The sequence below is a fragment of the Nerophis ophidion genome, linkage group LG12, assembly GCF_033978795.1.
Source record: "Nerophis ophidion isolate RoL-2023_Sa linkage group LG12, RoL_Noph_v1.0, whole genome shotgun sequence".
Classification (NCBI taxonomy): Eukaryota; Metazoa; Chordata; class Actinopteri; order Syngnathiformes; family Syngnathidae; genus Nerophis; species Nerophis ophidion.
Genome location: NC_084622.1, coordinates 17,752,808 through 17,766,726, shown reverse-complemented (window position 1 = coordinate 17,766,726; position 13,919 = coordinate 17,752,808). Strand labels below are relative to the sequence as shown.

Genomic DNA, 13,919 nt, shown 5'->3' with positions numbered 1-13,919 from the left:
TTTATCAAAGCAACAAACAAACAATCGGAAAATCCCCGTTACTCAGGAGGCTAACCATGATGCGTGCAGTGAGGTGGCTAACCATGATGATGCGTGCAGTTTATCAAAGCAACAATCAAACAATCGGAACATTCCCGTCGTATCAATTCCTAGATATGGTCGTAATTATACTGAATGCACTGGGCATAATAAACACAACATTATTAATATTGCTACTACGGATAATTTGATCAACAATTCCCTAAAACAGCCCACAACCTATAATATAGGTTTTTTAAACATAAGATCATTGTCTCCCAAAACGTTGTTAGTTAATGATATTATCAGAGACAACAATCTTAACGTCATCGGTCTCAGTGAAACCTGGCTTAAACCAAATGACTTTTTTGCGCTAAATGAGGCATGTCCTCCTAACTTTTTACACACGCGCATATTGCCCGTTCCGCTTAAAAGGGGTGGGGGGGTCGCACTAATATACAACGAAAACTTTAACCTTAGTCCTAACATAAATAATAAATATAAATCGTTTGAGGTGCTTACTATGAGGTCTGTCACACCGCTGCCTCTACACCTGGCTGTTATCTACCGCCCCCCAGGGCCCTATTCGGACTTTATCAATGAATTCTCAGAGTTCGTTGCTGATCTAGTGACACACGCCGATAATATAATCATAATGGGGGACTTGAATATCCATATGAATACCCCATCGGACCCACTGTGCGTAGCGCTCCAGACTATAATTGATAGCTGTGGTCTCACACAAATAATAAATGAACCCACGCATCGCAACGGTAATACCATAGACCTAGTGCTTGTCAGGGGTATCACCGCTTCCAAAGTTACGATACTCCCGTATACTAAAGTATTGTCCGATCATTACCTTATAAAATTCGAGGTTCAGACGCATGTTCGTCAAACTAATAATAATAATAACTGCTATAGCAGCCGCAACATTAATACGGCCACAACGACAACTCTTGCTGACCTACTGCCCTCGGTAATGGCACCATTCCCAAAATATGTGGGCTCTATTGATAACCTCACAAACAACTTTAACGACGCCCTGCGCGAAACCATTGATAACATAGTACCGCTAAAGTTAAAAAAGGCTCCAAAAAAGCGCACCCCGTGGTTTACAGAAGAAACTAGAGCTCAAAAATTATCATGCAGAAAGCTGGAACGCAAATGGCGCACGACTAAACTTGAGGTGCACCATCAAGCATGGAGTGATGGTTTAATAACTTATAAACGCATGCTTACCTTAGCTAAAGCTAATTATTACTCAAATCTCATCCACCGTAATAAAAACGATCCTAAATTTTTGTTTAGTACGGTAGCATCGCTAACCCAACAAGGGACCCCCTCCAGTAGCTCCACCCACTCAGCTGATGACTTTATGCAATTCTTTAGTAAGAAAATTGAAGTCATTAGAAAGGAGATTAAAGACAATGCGTCCCAGCTACAACGGGGTTCTATTAACACTGACACGATTGTATATACGGCGGATACTGCCCTCCAAAATAGTTTCTCTCGTTTTGAGGAAATAACATTAGAGGAATTGTTACAACGTGTAAATGGAATAAAACAAACAACATGTTTACTTGACCCTCTTCCTGGGAAACTGATCAAGGAGCTCTTTGTATTATTAGGTCCATCAGTGCTAAATATTATAAACTTATCACTTTCCTCGGGCACTGTTCTCCTAGCATTCAAAAAAGCGGTTATTCATCCTCTTCTTAAAAGACCTAACCTCGATCCTGACCTCATGGTAAACTACCGACCGGTGTCTCACCTTCCCTTTATTTCAAAAATCCTCGAAAAAATTGTTGCGGACTAGTTAAATGAACACTTAGCGTCTAACAATCTATGTGAAACCTTTCAATCCGGTTTCAGGGCAAATCACTCGACGGAGACAGCCCTCGCAAAAATGACTAATGATCTATTGCTAACGATGGATTCTGATGCGTCATCTATGTTGCTACTCCTCGATCTTAGCGCTGCTTTCGATACTGTCGATCATAATATTTTATTAGAACGTATCAAAACACGAATTGGTATGTCAGACTTAGCCCTGTCTTGGTTTAACTCTTATCTTACTGATAGGATGCAGTGTGTCTCCCATAACAATGTGACCTCGGACTACGTTAAGGTAACGTGTGGAGTTCCCCAGGGTTCGGTCCTTGGCCCTGCACTCTTCAGCATCTACATGCTGCCGCTAGGTGACATCATACGCAAATACGGTGTTAGCTTTCACTGTTATGCTGATGACAGCCAACTCTACATGCCCCTAAAGCTGACCAACACGCCGGATTGTAGTCAGCTGGAGGCGTGTCTTAATGAAATTAAACAATGGATGTCCGCTAACTTTTTGCAACTCAACGCCAAAAAAACGGAAATGCTGATTATCGGTCCTGCTAGACACCGAACTCTATTTAATAATACAACTCTAACATTTGACAACCAAACAATTAAACAAGGCGACACGGTAAAGAATCTGGGTATTATCTTCGACCCAACTCTCTCCTTTGAGTCACACATTAAAAGCGTTACTAAAACAGCCTTCTTTCATCTCCGCAATATCGCTAAAATTCGCTCCATTCTGTCCACTAAAGACGCTGAGATCATTATCCATGCGTTTGTTACGTCTCGCCTCGACTACTGTAACGTATTATTTTCGGGTCTCCCCATGTCTAGCATTAAAAGATTACAGTTGGTACAAAATGCGGCTGCTAGACTTTTGACAAGAACAAGAAAGTTTGATCACATTACGCCTGTACTGGCTCACCTGCACTGGCTTCCTGTGCACTTAAGATGTGACTTTAAGGTTTTACTACTTACGTATAAAATACTACACGGTCTAGCTCCATCCTATCTTGCCGATTGTATTGTACCATATGTCCCGGCAAGAAATCTGCGTTCAAAGGACTCCGGCTTATTAGTGATCCCCAAAGCCCAAAAAAAGTCTGCGGGCTGTAGAGCTTTTTCATTTCGGGCTCCTCTGGAATGCCCTCCCGGTAACAGTTCGAGATGCCACCTCAGTAGAAGCATTTAAGTCTCACCTTAAAACTCATTTGTATACTCTAGCCTTTAAATAGACTCCCTTTTTAGACCAGTTGATCTGCCGTTTCTTTTCTTTTTCTTCTATGTCCCACTCTCCTTTGTGGAGGGAGTCCGGTCCGATCCGGTGGCCATGTACTGCTCGCCTGTGTATCGGCTGGGGACATCTCTGCGCTGCTGATCAGCCTCCGCTTGGGATGGTTTCCTGCTGGCTCCGCTGTGAACGGGACTCTCGCTGCTGTGTTGGATCCGCTTTGGACTGGACTCTCGCGACTGTGTTGGATCCATTATGGATTGATCTTTCACAGTATCATGTTCTCATATGTTCTCATAGTCATCAGTATCATCAGTATCACAGTATCATGTTCTCATAGTCATCATTGTCACCGACGTCCCACTGGGTCATTATTGTCACCGATGTCCCACTGGGTGTGAGTTTTCCTTGCCCTTATGTGGGCCTACCGAGGATGTCGTAGTGGTTTGTGCAGCCCTTTGAGACACTAGTGATTTAGGGCTATATAAGTAAACATTGATTGATTGATTGATTGATCTAATCACCTGTCTCTATTTAGCAGCGTTGGTGACTGCAGGGCGGGGCTGAAAAGCCAGAAGGACCCAGGAGGTGCTGAGGACGCCAGAAGGGTTGTGGGAGGACTGAGCGAGTTAAAAACTTTGTGAGTGAACGAACTAAGACTGAAAAGACTTGGGGAGTGAACGAAGAAGATGAACTGTTGTGAAAATTAAAAATTAAAAGAAAATCATTTTGGGAACAAACAAAAGAAGAAATATTGTGTGGAAAAAGATTAAAAAGAATTGTCAACTTGAACTCCTGCTGTGATCCTTCGGTCCTGAAGACCCCATGACACAAACCTGTCACATACAATGATTTGCAAATCATTTTCAACCAATATTCAGTTGAATATGCTACAAAGACAACATATTTGATGTTCAAACTGATAACCTTTTTTTGTGGGTGCAAATAATCATTAACTTTATAATTTGATGCCAGCAACACCTGACAAAGAAGTTGGGAAAGGTGGCAATAAATACTGATAAAGTTGAGGAATGCTCATCAAACACTTATTTGGAACATCCCACAGGTGTGCAGGCTAATTGGGAACAGGTGGGTGCCATGATTGGGTATAAAAGCAGCTTCCATGAAATTATAAGTCATTCCGAAACAAAGATGGGGTGAGGGTCACCACTTTGTAATTAAATTGTCGAACAGTTTTAGAACAACATTTCTCAACGAGCTATTGCAAGGAATTTAGGGATATTACCATCTACGCTCCGTAAAATCATCAAAATGTTTAGAGAATCTGGAGAAATCACTGCACGCAAGCGATGATATTACGGACCTTTGATCCATCAGGCGGTACTGCATCAAAAACCGACAGTGTGTAAAGGATATCACCACATAGGCTCAGGGACACTTGGTAAAACCAATGTCAGTAATTACGGTTTGTCGCTACATCTGTAAGTACAAGTTAAAACTATACTATGCAAAGCAAAACCCATTCATCAACAACACCAAGAAACGCCGCCGGCATCTCTGGGCCCGAGATCATCTTAGATGGACTGATGCAGAGTGGAAAAGTGTTCTGTGGTCTGATGAGTCCACATTTCAAATTATATTTGGAAACTGTGGACGTGGTGTCCTTCGGAACAAAGAGGAAAATAACTATCCGGATTGTTATAGGCGCAAAGTTCAAAAGCCAGCATCTGTCAATCAATCAATCAATGTTTATTTATATAGCCCTAAATCACAAATGTCTCAAAGGACTGCGCAAACCACTACGACTACGACATCCTCGGAACAACCCACATAAGGGCAAGGAAAACTCACACCCAGTGGGACGTCGGTGACAATGATGACTATGAGAACCTTGGAGAGGACCACAAATGTGGGCAACCCTCTCCCCCTGAGGGACCGAAAGCAATGGATGTCAAGCGGGTCTAACATGATACTGTGAAAGTTCAATTCAAAGTGGATCCAAGACAGCAGTGAGAGTCCCGTCCACAAGAAACCATCCCAAGCGGAGTCGGATCAGCATCGTAGAGATGTCTCCAACCGATACACAGGCGAGCAGTCCATCCTGAGTCCCGACTCTGGACAGCCAGTACCTCATGTGTGATGGTATGGGGGTGCATTAGTGCTCAAGACATGGGTAACTTACACATCTGTGAAGGCACCATTAATGCTGAAAGGTCCATACAGCTTTTGGAACAACATATGTTGTCATCCAAGCAATGTTATCATGGACGCCCCTGCTTATTTCAGCTAGACAATGCCAAGCCACATTCAGCATGTGTTACAATAGCGTGGCTTCGTAGTAAAAGAGTGCGGGTACTTTCCTGGCCCGCCTGCAGTCCAGACCTGTCTCTTATTGAAAATGTGTGGCTCATTATGAAGCGTAAAATATGACAGCGGAGACCCCGGACTGTTGAACGACTGAAGCTCTACATAAAACAGGAATGGGAAAGAATTCCACTTTCAAAGCTTTAACAATTAGTTTCCTCAGTTCCCAAAAGTTTATTGAGTGTTGTTAAAAGAAAATGTGATGTAACACAGTGGTGAACATGCCCTTTCCCAACTACTTTGGCACGTGTTGCAGCCATGAAATTCTAAGTTAATGATTATTTGCAAAAAAAAAAAAAAAAGTTTATGAGTTTGAACATCAAATATGTTGTCTTTGTAGCATATTCAACTGAATATGGGTTGAAAATGATTTGCAAATCATTGTATTCCGTTTATATTTACATCTAACACAATTTCCAAACTCATATGGAAACAGAGTTTGTAAAAAAAGTTGCCTTGCCTTGTGTGTGTGTTTTCTTCTTTATAACTGATGTAAAGCACATGCTGTTGCAACTTGGCTGTGCATGAAAAGTGATATATATAAAAAAAATAATATATCTCCATTATGTAGCTACATGGCAAAAAAAAAAAAAATGCAGCTACTGTTTCTATATTATTCAACAATGAGCGTAATTTGCCATGGTGGAATATGATGTAGTTGTTGAATTCTATGTTATTTGTTCCCTCCTGGGAGTGTTTAGTAGAGCATATTTTCCACAGCTGGAAGTGTGAGCGTCATGCAGCGACTTGGAAAGGCCAGAGAGCCGAGATGTCAGCGGGCCTTGTTAGTCGCCAGGTGAGCTTCCACCAGGGAGGGGGCGCTCATGTTCACGCAGATCTGTGCTGGCATGAAGGCAGCACCCCTTTGTTTTAACTTCTCTATAAGCCTGTGGAGAGTCATCACTCACCCGGGTCCTTATTGTCCCACGCAATTGAAGGCATCGCTGCGGGACTGTTCTGTTTGTCCACTCAGTTGGAGGCCAAACATCTCCTCAGACAAACTGAACAGTCGGGTTGTGACCGACAATCAAAACCAGCGTTGGGACGAACGTGTTACTGTAACACCGTTATTTTCTGTGGTAACTAGGAGTCTAACGTGTTATTTTATATATTCAATCACTCAGTTAATGTTACTACAAGATGTGTTACTGAGTTATCATCCAAATCTTTACTTGGGATGGTCTCCTGCTGGCCTCACTATGGACTGGACTCTCACTATTAAGTTAGATCCACTATGGACTGGATTCTCACTATAATGTTGGACCCACTATGGACTGGACTCTCAGTATTACGTTAGATCCACTATGGACTGGACTCTCACTATTATGTTAGATCCACTATGGACTGGACTCTCACTATTATGTTAGATCCACTATGGACTGGACTCTCACTATTATGTTAGATCCACTATGGACTGGATTGTCACCATTATGTTAGATCCAGTATGGACAGGACTCTTACTATTATGTTAGATCCACTATGGACTGGACTCTCACTATTATGTTGGATCCACTATGGACTGGATTGTCACTATTATGTTAGATCCACTATGGACTGGACTCTCACTATCATGTTAGATCCACTATGGACTGGACTCTCACACTACTATGTTAGATCCACTATGAACTGGACTGTCACTATTATGTTAGATCCACTATGGACTGGACTTTCACTATTATGTTAGATCCACTATAGACTGGATTGTCACTATTATGTTATGTCCACTATAGACTGGATTGTCACTATTATGTTAGATCCACTATGGACTGGACTCTCACTATTATGTTAGATCCACTATGGACTGGACTCTCACTATTATGTTAGATCCACTATGGACTGGACTCTCACACTATTATGTTAGATCCACTACGGACTGGACTCTCACTATTATGTTAGACCCATTGCATCCGGTCTCCCCTAGGGACTTAGTGTGTGTGAGGGGGGGGGGGGGGAGTCACCCACATTAGTGGTCCTCTCCAAGGTTTCTCGTAGTCATTCACATCAACATCCAACTGAGTTGTGAGTTATTCCTTGTCATTATTTGGGATCTGAACTGAGGATGTCCCTGTGGCTTGTGCAGCCCTTTGAGACACTTGTGATTTAGGGCTATATAAATAAACATTGATTATTGATCATGCTATTATTCATATACAGGGTAAACCGTTGGGATGATGCTCCACACGATACAGCTGTCCATGGGGTCCGATGTGATATCGTCCTGCTGCTGCATGTATCAGAAATAAAGTAGTGGGCGGTCCTTCCCGGCCAGGACACACCCACACAATTAGCGCTTTATTTCCTGCTATCTGACAGATCTCACTGACTTTCCATGTCCGCTTTCAAAGAATCAAGAGTACTTACAGCCCGAGGCACAACAGACGCTGTTTTTTTTTTTTTTTCTTGAAGGAAGTGACCTGCATCTTTGCCACATTAATGCGGGCTGGCGTGCACTTTGAGACACTTCCTGTATACATCAGTGTGTCAAGTACCCGCCACGTAATAGTTTCCAACATCTTTGTTATGTCTCAGTTTTTATTTTTATTTTCTTTTGCTTGATTAATTTCAAATATGTTAGAATAGATAGAAGTAAGGAAAATAACCTCATAGGCCAAAAAATAGGGTAATTCCAAATCCATGTCATGATTCAAAAACCATTGCTATGTTTTCTGCACCGCATATTTCCTTGAATTGCCGCCGGGGCGCTAATTATTTAAAACCTCTTCTCACTCCGGCGCTTACCAAAGGCATGCGGTAAATTTATGCCTGCATTTATAAATTTGAGTGTGATGTAAGGATACCCTCATGAAAAGCACATTAAAAAAAAAAAGTTATTATGGTCTTACCTTTACTTATAAATGAAGTCCATGCGCAGCTCCTTCTGATCAAAAGCATCGATAACTTGTTTATAGAGGTCTTCCTTATCTTTCTTCAGTTTTAAAAGTTTCTCTGTCTCGATGGAAATCTTCCTTTATTACCTCCTGCTTCGATTGAAAGTCCAGTTTAGAAAACTGTTTTATTTTTAGATATGTAATCCTCCATGTTAAAAGTGCAAGCGAGAGGAAAAAATAAACGATCGCTGCTCACTCTTGCTGCTTGTTGTCACTTTTTCTGCATCCGAGTAGTCGCAAGAAGGATCACTAGCGCCCTCTACCACCAGGAGGCGGGAGTCATTTAAATGACTCATATTTGACACACGCAGCTACGGTATATTAATAAAACATAGCTGCTTACTGTTCTTTTTAGCATATTCAATAGCTTGGACCTTAAATCCTACTGAATAGCTCTTAATCTTCTTACCTTTATGCGATTTCAAAATTATTGAAGTGGTGAATATTGCATATATTGTGCAGTTGCCATATAAAAACAAAGTTTTCTTTGACAAAAGAGCATAAAACAAACAAAATAATAGATAAAATGTAAAATTGACAGATATATCTGAAGTTGATCTTGTGACGTAAAAAAACCCGAATAAAAATGTATCACCTTCTGAGTGGGGCACCTTTTGGATCCCAAATATACTTAGTGGTATTTTATTTATCTTTTTACTGTAATTACTCAAAAGTATAAAATAATTAAAATCAATGGTGTCCTGCATTATTGATCTTTTAGGGCTCTAATTACTAAAACTGCATATTTGAGTTTTACTAAGAAAAACAAAGTTGTTTTTGACAGAAATGCCATTAAACCTTTTTTTTTCTTTTTTTAAATATTGATATAGAGATTTACTGTAGGTGTTAAAAATAATAATACAAATTTGACTTATTTTTAACATTATAATAACTGAGACCCTTAATGGTCCCCTGGACCCTTAAAGCTAAAATACATTTTAAAAATCCACATGTTTTGTTATGGTTAGAAAATGAAAAATATCAAAATGGCCCCTGCATACTTTAATTTTTCCATGTGTGGCCCTCAGTGGAAAAAGTTTGGACACCTCTAATGTAAACAAACCACGGTGCATTCAAGGACCCCCAAAATTAGTAGGACAAAACGGCGCTCGCCAAATAGTCGAATCAGTGAAGCATGTTTAATATAAACAGTGTGCTTCATAACAATTAGGGAGGTTTGTGTCATGTTTGTCCTCCCAAAGAAACTATAATAAAACAAAAAATATATTTTTTCCCCCTCATTTTCTTCCTTTTTTCATACATTTTTAATGACTCTGATTTCCCTCGCCCGGACGCGGGTCACCGGGGTCCCCCCCCTGGAGCCAGGCCCGGAGTTGGGGCCACGGACAGCTCACGATTTCCGATTGGTCAACTTTTTATTTTCCAACTTGAAGCATTGTTGGTTTCATTTCAAAATCATCAGCCAGTTGTAAACTTTTAAAACCACAGAAACAGAGATGTGAACTATTTTCATAATGTTTTGCAAATGCTTTTAAACCTCTGAATAATGTTTTAAACTTTCTATACAACGTTTTAACTTTTAGCAAGAGTTAAACATGACTTTATCCTTTAACTTTGCATTAATCTGTTGTACTTTTAACTTTAAACCAAAAGCTTTGGCTTTAAACCTTTTAACTTTAACCATGTTCTATTTTAACTTAAGCTTAAAGGCCTACTGAAAGCCACTACTAGCGACCACGCAGTCTGATAGTTTATATATCAATGATGAAATATTAACATTGCAACACATGTCAATGCGGCCTTTTTAGTTTACTAAATTGCAATTTTAAATTTTGTGCCGAAATATCCTGCTGAAACGTCGCGGTATGATGACGTGTGCGCGTGACGTCAAACGTTGTAGAGGACATCTTGTTCCTTCACCGTTCCCAGCTGTAAGTCATCTGTTTCCATCGCATAATTCCACAGTATAATGGAAATCTGTGTTGCTAAATCTTTTGCAATTTGTTCAATGAATAATGGAGACGTCAAAGAAGAAAGCTGAAGGTGGAAAGCGGTGTATTGCGGCCACCATCAGCAACACAAACACAGCCGGTGTTTCATTGTTTACATTCCCGAAAGATGATGGTGAAGCTTTACTATGGAACAGAGATGTCAAGCGAACACGGTTGGATTGGACCACACACACAAAGTACAGTGCATTATGCAGCGATCTTTTCGAAAGACCATGTTTCGAAGATGGTCCCTTGCGAAGGGCAGAGATGGGCATCGCCACTACCCGTCGACTGGTGCTGAAGAAAGGTGCGTGGTTGACAGGTTGTACAGGTACGACAATATAATCTCACTAAAACACTAGTAACACAATAAGCAGATAAAGGATTTTCCGGAATTATCCTAGTAAATTTGTCTAATAACATCTGAATCGCTCCAACTGTAGTTTTTTTGATTTTGTAGTCCTTCACTCTCATTTTCCTCATCCACGAATCTTTCACCCTCACTCAAATTAATGGGGAAATCGTCGCTTTCTCGGTCCGAATCGCTCCGGCTGCTGGTGGCCATGATTGTAAACAATGTTCAGATGTGAAGAGCTCCACAACCAGTGACGTCACGCGCACATCGTCTGCTACTTCCGGTACAGGCAAGGCTTTTTTATTAGCCACCAAAAGTTGCGAAATTTATCGTGGATGTTCTCTACTAAATCCTTTCAGCAAAAATATGACAATATCGCGAAATGATCAAGTATGACACATAGAATGGAGCTGCTATCCCCGTTTAAATAAAAACACCTCATTTCAGTAGGCCTTTAAACATGACTTTATCCTTTAACTTTGCATGAATCTGATGTGCTTTTAACTTTAAACCAAAAGCTTTGACTTTAAACATTTTAACTATAACCATTTGCTATTTTAACTTAAGGTTAAACCATTTGACATTTTAACTTAAGCTTTAAATTTTACGTGTGCTTGAAACAGTTCAAACACAGCATGCAATCAATGCTCAGAGTGTAATGCAGTAATTCAACTTGAAGCCAGCAGTTCAAACAAACAAACTAGGATAGTTCAGTAGTCACATTTAACAAGCTTGCAGGTACAAGTTAAGCTTATCAAAGAAAGCATTTCAATGGTCATTAAATGAAGAAGCGTATTCACCAACCATTGGTGTGTTTGGAGAGACTTGCTGAGTAGATCTTGCGGTTGCGGCTGCATGTAGCTTGTTTGGTAAATGAGGCTAAACTGAGCCTGCTTCCTTTTCAGGTGCCTTCAATCAGTCATTTTAAAAGCCGTTTTACCTTGGCATTCTGTGAATTGTAGTTTTCCATGACATTGGCCATGTAGGGCAGGGGTGTCCAAACTTTTTCCACTGAGGGCCGCACACTGAAAAATCAAAGCAAGTGGGGGCCATTTTGATATGTTTTTATTTCAAAAAACAATACCAAAATATGTGTATAATATACATTTAAGCTTCCACTCAGGCTTGATCCCAGGGACCCCACAGGATTTTGGTCCAAAAAATATTTCAAATGTGTTATTATTTTGTATGATTGTTGTTCAAGGTTTGAATCTCTAGATTAACATTAGGTCTATCTGTCAATATAACGTTTTTAAAGATTTAAGTTGTATGCCCTTTGTCAAAGAAAACACTGTTTTGTTATGGAAAAAAACCCCACAAAATATGCAATAGTTTCTCCCAATAGAATTTTAAAGTAGAATACTTGAGATTATAGAATAATTGGAGCCTTAAAAATGTCAACACATAACACCATTGCTTTCAATTTGTTATGATTTTTTTTTAGCAATGACACAAAAAAAAATCGCACTAAAATTATTGGGGGATCAAAAAGGGACCTACTCATTAAAAATAAAAACTTTTTTTTTTTTTTCTGTTTACTTTAAACACAATCGTCTTGAGATCACGTTCGGATCCATCTGTCAATTATAACTTTTGTTGTTGTTTATGTTCTTTGTTTGTTCTTATTAGGTCCTTCTTTAAAAAAAACAACAACTTTGTTTTATATATGGCAAACACAAAATATGCAACATGTTCCCTCAAAAATATCTCAAAGTGGAATATTTAATTGATTTTGATTAATTATTATTTTTTTAAAGAAAATAACAGCCTGCATGGCAGCTTTGTGTTATTAGAGTAAACATTGCAACATTTTCTTGTCACATTTTACCAGTTTTCTCTTTTATACCACTTTTTCTGTTTTTTTTTTTAATTTTTATTGTATTTTTAGAACGTGTTTAGGGCCGGTAAAAATTTACCCGTAGTCTGCAAATGGCCCCCGGGCCGCACTTTGGACACCCCTGATGTAGGGCATGGATTACTGACGCTGCTGAGTTTTTAACTCCACACTCACGTTGTGTAAATGTTAAATAAAAAGAGAATGCAACACATCATTTTCAACTTATATTCATTTGAATAGACTGTAAAGACAAGATGTTTCATGTTCACACTGGTAAACTTTGTTATTATTTGCAAATAGTAGCTCATTTGGAATTTGACGCCTGCAACGTCTTTCAAAAAAGTTGGCACAAGTGACAAAAAAGACTGAGAAATGCTCATCAAACACTTATTAGGGACATCCTACAGGTGAACAGGCTAATCGGGAACAGGTGGGTGCCATGATTGGGTATAAAACCAGCTTCCAGGAAATGCTAAGTAATTCCCAAACAAGGACGGGGCGAGGGTCACCACTTTGTCAACAAATACCTGAGCAAATTGTTTAAGAACAACATTTCTCAACAGGCTATTGCAAGGAATTTAGGGATTTCACCATCTACAGTCCGTAATATCATCAAAAAGTTCAGAGAATCTGGAGAAATCCCTGCACGTAACATTGAATGGCCGTGACCATCCATCCCTCAGGCGGTACAGCATCAAAAAGAGCCATCAGTGTGTATAGGATATCACCACATGGGTTCAGGAACACTTCAGAAAAAAACTGTCGGTAACTACAGTTTGTCACTCTATCTGCAAGTACAAGATAAAACTCTACTATGCAAAGCCAAAGCCACTTATCAACAACACCCAGAAACGGCGCTGGATTCTCTGGGCCTGAGATCATCTAAGATGGACTGATGCAAAGTTGGAAAAGTGTTCTGTGGTCTGAAGAGTCCACATTTCAAATTGTTTTGGGAAACTGTGACTGTCGTGTCCGTCAGACCAAAGAGGAAAAGAACCATCTGGATTGTTCTAGGCGCTAAGTTCAAAAGCCAGCATGTGTGATGGTATGAGGGTGCATTAGTGCCCAAGGCATGGGTAACTTACACATCTGTGAAGGCACCATTAATGCTGAAAGGTCCATACAGGTTTTGGAGCAACATATGTTGTCATCCAAACAATGTTATCACCCAGGCTGATGATTTTATCTTGTCCTGAAGAATTTGGAGTAATCCTCCTTTTTCATTGTCCCATTTAGTGTCTGTAAAGCCCCAGTTCCATTGGCAGCAAAACAGGCCCAGAGCATAATACTACCATCACCATGCTTGACTGTAGGGATGGTGTTCCTGGGATTATAGGCCTCACCTTTTCTACTCCAACCATATTGCTGGGTTTTGTGGCAAAACTGCTCAATTTTTGTCCACCTCCAAAGACATGCACCTGGGGATAGGCCCCTCCCACCTCCAAAGACATGCACCTGGGGATCGGCCCCT

The 13,919-nt window shown here is 40.2% G+C and overlaps 1 pseudogene; it reads left to right on the top strand.

Annotated features, from left to right (window-relative positions):
- Positions 1-2,203: 2,203 nt before the first annotated feature.
- Positions 2,204-3,071, top strand: LOC133563782 (uncharacterized; annotated as a pseudogene).
- Positions 3,072-13,919: the final 10,848 nt, after the last annotated feature.